This window comes from Miscanthus floridulus, chromosome 3 (assembly GCF_019320115.1).
Source record: "Miscanthus floridulus cultivar M001 chromosome 3, ASM1932011v1, whole genome shotgun sequence".
Taxonomy (NCBI): Eukaryota; Viridiplantae; Streptophyta; class Magnoliopsida; order Poales; family Poaceae; genus Miscanthus; species Miscanthus floridulus.
In genome coordinates this window covers 3,647,308-3,653,557 of record NC_089582.1, presented here as the reverse complement: position 1 = coordinate 3,653,557, position 6,250 = coordinate 3,647,308, and the positions used below count along the sequence as shown (strand labels likewise).

General features: G+C 40.2%; 1 pseudogene; it reads right to left on the bottom strand.

Moving 5' to 3' along the window:
• Positions 1–257: 257 nt before the first annotated feature.
• Positions 258–5,684, bottom strand: LOC136544794 (benzoate O-methyltransferase-like; annotated as a pseudogene).
• Positions 5,685–6,250: the final 566 nt, after the last annotated feature.

Genomic DNA, 6,250 nt, shown 5'->3' with positions numbered 1-6,250 from the left:
TGGTTTGGAACGGAGATTTTTTTTAATAGAATGAACTACCATATATAATGGATGTTGGCTCAATCGGAAGGAAATTATGCGGAAGCTTTGCAGAATTATTATGAAGCTATGCAACTAGAAATTGGTTCCTATGATCGAAGTTATATACTATATAACATAGGCCTTATACACACATGCAATGGAGTTGAACACAATCCGAGACAGAAATCAATAGGCGGGCCATGCAACAACTGTCACTTTCATATATAGGTCCCATTAGATATCTTATATTATTATCATTAGAAATTTGTTCACTGGCACTGATGTATATCTACTACAGTTTCTTCAAGGACATTATGATAAAGGCAGATTTTGACTTCTCTTGCTCAAGGTGCTTGGACATGAGACATGCATAATCTGCAAACAGTAAGTCAGGTATGGTTTCTCCAAAATGACTTGCAATCAAAGGCTCCAGCAATGCTCTAACAAACTTAGAAACATTGATACCACTACGGACGCTGTCATGGACAGCATTGCCTTCTGTATCATCATAAGGATCCCAACTTAGCTCAAGTAATTTGATGTAATCCAATTTGAACATGTGGCTTTCCAAGACCATTTCCTTCACTTCAGAAATTGATGGCCCATACAGCGGTAGATAAAAAGTTCTAGTCTTTCTTTGTCCACAAGGCCCTATAGATTATGATTAACATCATTGTTTATTTAAAATCCCAACTGATTTCTAAAGTTTAAACCACACAAAAAAAATGTAAAACTAACTTTATACGTTCCACTCTTACTTACCTTTGCAACAAGAGATTGTAATGATCTTGCAAGTAATCCATAAAGTTGGTTCATGTCTCCATTATATACATCCTCGTCCTTCCTCCCAACAAATGTTAAAACCATTTTCCCTCCATATACAAGTTCTTCATGACGCAGCTTGAGGAAGAGGGAGAAATCCTTATGGAACTGCTCCTGGAAGCACTTCACCACAAATGACGGTGTGGTCTTTGTGATGTAAATATTATCTTTGTTTAACAGAGTCCCATTTCTTGCATGAAGTTCTTCGGGTACCTACCGAGGCCTCGTGGGCGGTCCTCTGTCCTGTAGAAACAGAGAATCAAGGCGCCCCTCGTCGGTGGTGCTGGTTAGGCGGCGCGAGGTAGGAACCCTCAACGAGGGTCCCTGCCGGTGATGCTCCCGGGCTCGGTTGTGTTGCGGGCCAGAGGCGGGGGTTCTGCCCGGACCAAAGTGACGGTGAGGTGTCACGTGAAGGGCGTTCCCCTAAGAATACACTTGCCATTTGCATCGGTGTCAGCTTCAACTCTACCTTGTCGTGGCCTTCAGCTCGAGAGAATCATCGTCCATATATGTTGGTGTCAATTTCAACTCTGGCTCACCATCACCTTCAGCTAGAGAGGGGCTCACCGACAGCATTGACATTGACTCCAACTCTACCTCACCATCACATTTGGCTGGAGGGACTCGCCTTCTGCATCAGCGTCTAGTTCAACTCTACCTTGCCATGGCTTTTGGGTTGATGGGTTTGCTATCAGTATCGACGGCGACTTCGATTGTGCCTCGTCGTGTGTATCAATGTCGATTTCAACTCCACCTCATCATGAACTCTGCCTCAAGAGGCTCACCGTGAGCTTCGCGTCGACTTCAACTCCGCCTCACCGTCACATTCAGCTCAAGGGCCAAGGTTTGCCGTCACAGTCAACGAACGTCGACTTCAACTTCGACTCAACATGACCTTCGGGTCGAAGGGCTCGTCAATTAATGGACCTACAGCAGTGAGCCGTGACTGCAACACGACCTAGAGAAGCAATTAAATGCTGCCTGGCTAATAATGGGCAGCAATGAATTTTCACCCAGTGAAGCGAGAGTGCCCCACGTATCCGGAACAAATGCACTATGGAATCTAAATACGCTGAAAGTATGACGTAGCAGTGCTCCGGCTGAAATTTCAAAAGAAAAAAAAAACATAAAAAGACGTTCTGTGAAGTTCCGATTTTTTTTTTTGAACTTGTAGCACCCATAGCTTGTATTATGATATGTTTTGTCGCAAAACGTGAGGTTTAAACTTCGTCTATAGTATATACGAAAATGACAACATTCTTATGCATATATATGATGGCATTATGAAAAGATGGAGGCAGCTTTCCGCACTACTATTTTATAACCCCTGTAGAACCACCGAAGATGCAGATATCTCAGCAGTTTATTTTTCAGAGCTACAGATTGAAGTGCTGCCGATTATATTAGAAAGATGAATAAATGCAGATTCAGCAATACTTTCTTTGTCCAGAAATGATATTTTGATTAGAGAAAATCATATTTTATTAAGTTGATCAACAATTAGTTAAATTATTGCAATTTAGGACTTATATTAGAAAGATGAATAAATGCAGATTCAGCAATACTATTCATAATGCTTCTAAGATTATATTGATGATACATTATAAGGGCAAATCAAGGGTAAAAATCTATTTTGTTTTACTTCTCCGATTTTTTCTGATCAAAATGCGCCTATTGTTTAATAATGGAGGCCGGGTACAATAAGAAACAAAACCCACGGGATGGAGCAAAAACAACAGTACAAACACCAAATCTATATCTATCTACCAGAAGGAGCAGCAAACGAAGAACACCACAGCCGTGCCACGAAAATACCGCACAAATTTTATCACCGCTTTGCCTCCTCACACCAAATCTTATCCCTATAAATATTTCAATGCACATTACAACAAGTCATCGATTAATTCACATGTTTCTAATCATAATATTGTGATTTTTCGTTATGAATACTAACTACATATGTATAAGCATTGAAAAAGCTGCTGAGACATGCAATTGTGTATATTTATCACACTTACAAGGTGTCATCATGTTTAGCCGGCTCCCATAATAAAAATTCCTAGTTCCGCCACTTTCTGCAAGTCACCTGTTCATTGCGCCATCGTACATGTGTCCAGATCGATGTCTTATATCTCCATCAAACCACCAGTAGCGCCCTAGCCAGTATCTACATATTTATATAGGACATGTTTAGTTCTAAGATGATCCCTCGTATTTTATCTGCCCCAAAAGCAAACCTTTAGATTCTATCTCCTCTATTCTAAATTATAAGATATTATTTTTCTAGATATATAATTTTTGTTATATATTTTAATATATACTATGTTTAAATATATTGTAAAAATAATTTATTAAAAAAACCAAAATGTCTTATAACTAGGGCAGAGGGAGCGCTACCGAGTCATATGAAGATCCCCAGTTATAGGCTCTTAATATTTGATTATGGATGAGGTCTCATAAACAACATATATCACTACGGGATACTGTGTATTTACCGAGTGTGAGTAACACTCGGCAAATAGTGCTACACACTCGGTCTTTTTTATTTGCTATGAGCGCTTGATGGGCGGAGCTGTTGTTACCGTGATGTTTGCCGAGTGTATACTCATAACACTCGGTAAACATGTCATGCCGTAACGCCGTTTGGCGCACGGTTGCTATCCTAGGTGACGTGGCACCTCAATACCGAGTGGCTGTTTTTACCAAGTGCGCCCCTTCGGTAAACTTGTAGTTTTAACGAGTGTCTGAAGTTACCGAGTGTGCTGACTCGGTAAAGCGGTCGACTACCGGGTGTTTATATTTTCCGAGTGTTGGCACTCGGTAAGTACTGTTTTTCGAGTGCCCCGGCTTTTGACACTCGGTAATTGTCGGGGCACTCGGTAACTACACAGTCTCCGGTAGTGTATCCCTAGCTTCTCGTGGCATCCCATTGATGTACGTTGAGGTGGCAGTATTGGCACATGTACCGCACAATCGAACACGTGTAGATGGAAAATACTTGGTTCTTTCCCACGCACTTGCTGAGAGGTGGATGTGCCATGATATACAAATTGGCCTGAGTTGGATTATAGTGTTGTAGCATGCAACACTGCATGGCCCCAACAAATTAGTATAGATGGCCATAAAGTAAGTATAGGGTATAGCTTGTTAGGAGCCCATCCAAGATTGTCGTAGACCAATTAGTAGTTCCTAACCACAGGTGGAATAAAATTCAACAAAAGAAAAACCAGTAACTAAAAGAACAAAAAAAAAGACTTATTGAATCATTCAAGAAAGATCAGACAAACTGAGTTCGAGCTGGACTGAATCAAAACATTTCTAATACGATCATCAGAAACATAGACCAGCATCCTTGTCGTGCTGAAAGGCCATAGGGCCAACTCTACGTTTACGTGCAGCTGCAAGTGTTAACTCCACGGATAAATGTCCAGCATGTATGCATGTAGCAGGTAGACTGTAGTCGATCTGCTGCCAAGCACTTGTCTCACGAGTCGTCACGAATATCAGGAAACGGCAAACTGGTCTAATAGACAATACAAAAGAGACATACTTTACAGCTTTTCTACCATGATTTAATTTTTTCCTATTATCACGAAGCACTAATGTTGTTTCATCAAAAGAAAACGAAGCACTAATGTTGAACATGATCCGATACAGAAATCAACAAGCAGCCATGTAACAACTGTCACTTTCATATATAGGCCCCATTAGGTATCTTATTATCATCAGAAATTTGTTCAATGGCACTCGTGTATAGTATCTAGTACAGTTTCTTCAAGGATATGATGATAAAGGCGGTTTTTGTCTTCTCTTGCTCAAGGTGCTTGGACACGAGATGCGCATAATCTGCAAACAGTAGGTCAAGTATGGTTTCTCCAAAATGACTTGCAATCAAAGGCTCCAGCAATGCTCTAACAAGCTTGGAAACATTCATGCCACTACGGACACTGTCATGGACAACATCGCCTTCAGTATCATCATAAGGATCCCAGTTTAGCTCAAGTAATTTGACGTGATCCAATTTGAACATGTGGCCTTCCATGACCATTTCCTTGACTTCAGCAATTGACGGCCCATATAGCGGTAGATTGAAAGCTTCTAGTATTTTTTCTCCACAAGGCCCTATAGATTATGATCAGTATCATTGTTTATTTAACATCCCAACTGATTTCTAAAGTTTAAACGACAGAAAAAAAGGTAAAACTAACTTTATATGTTCCTCTCTTACTTGCGTTTGCAACAAGAGATTGCAGTGATCTTGCAAGTAATCCATAAAGTTGGACGCTATCTCCACTGTATACATCCTCATCCTTCCTGCCAACAAATGTTAAAACCATTTTCCCTCCATACACAAGTTCTTCATGACGCAGCTTGAGGAAGAGGGAGAAGTCCTTATGGAACTGCTCTTGGAAGCACTTCACCACAAATGACGGTGTGGTCTTTGTGATGTAAATATTATCTTTGTTTAACGGAGTTTCATTTCTTGCATGAAGTTCCTCGGGTACCTGTCGTACATGGCATTTCAGAACATCACTCTGAACTCTAAATAAAGAACTGCAAGGAAATTGCCATGGGCAAATGTATGCATGCATAAATGACTTCTTGCAATAAACTTTGATACAACTACCTGGGAGCGCCAATGAAGGCAACAAGCGGAGTGAAAGAGATGTACACTTTGACGAGGAAACAACCTGCTGTAGTATGATTTTGGCAACCCAGAAATGTAATACAAAGGTGGTGTGTACCCCATTTGTTCCATTTTTGTACCATGCTTCAAGTTTTCAAGTGAACTGAAGAGCTGGTTGAAGTCATTACCAGGTAGGTCATTCAGGAAGATCTAAAGTTCCATAGGATCACATCTATCAATAGTTTTATTACATTGGCCAGATATGATGTCTAACACATTGGAGATGAAGAGCAATGTGTTTGGTCCCGAAGAGCATCCCAGGTCAGCAATGATCATGGTTTTGGGGACAAGAGCAGTACATGCTTCCTTTATAGCATTCTCAATGATGGGCAGAGTTTGTACCATAAGCTTCTCCTAGTAGTATATGCACAGAGGGAAAATGTATAGTAGCTCTTAGATACATGTTAGTTGTCCTACAAACTCTATATGCATTCAACTTTTGGTGGGGATTATAATATCAATATATAATCCATTCCGATAAAAAATAATGTATAGCAAACTATATTGTTATACATACACAAAGAAATCCATACAATAAAACCGTAAAAAGATTTAAGTGGAATATATAATTACAAGATATTCACAACCAGAATCTGCAGGTTCTAGTGGTGTGAGGTTCTTCTAGTGTTTAGCATTCAACATTTTGTATAAGCTTTTCCCTATACCAAATGCCTCGTAGTGGGGATTCCTATGTGCAAGGAGTAGTGTAGTGTTGTTATA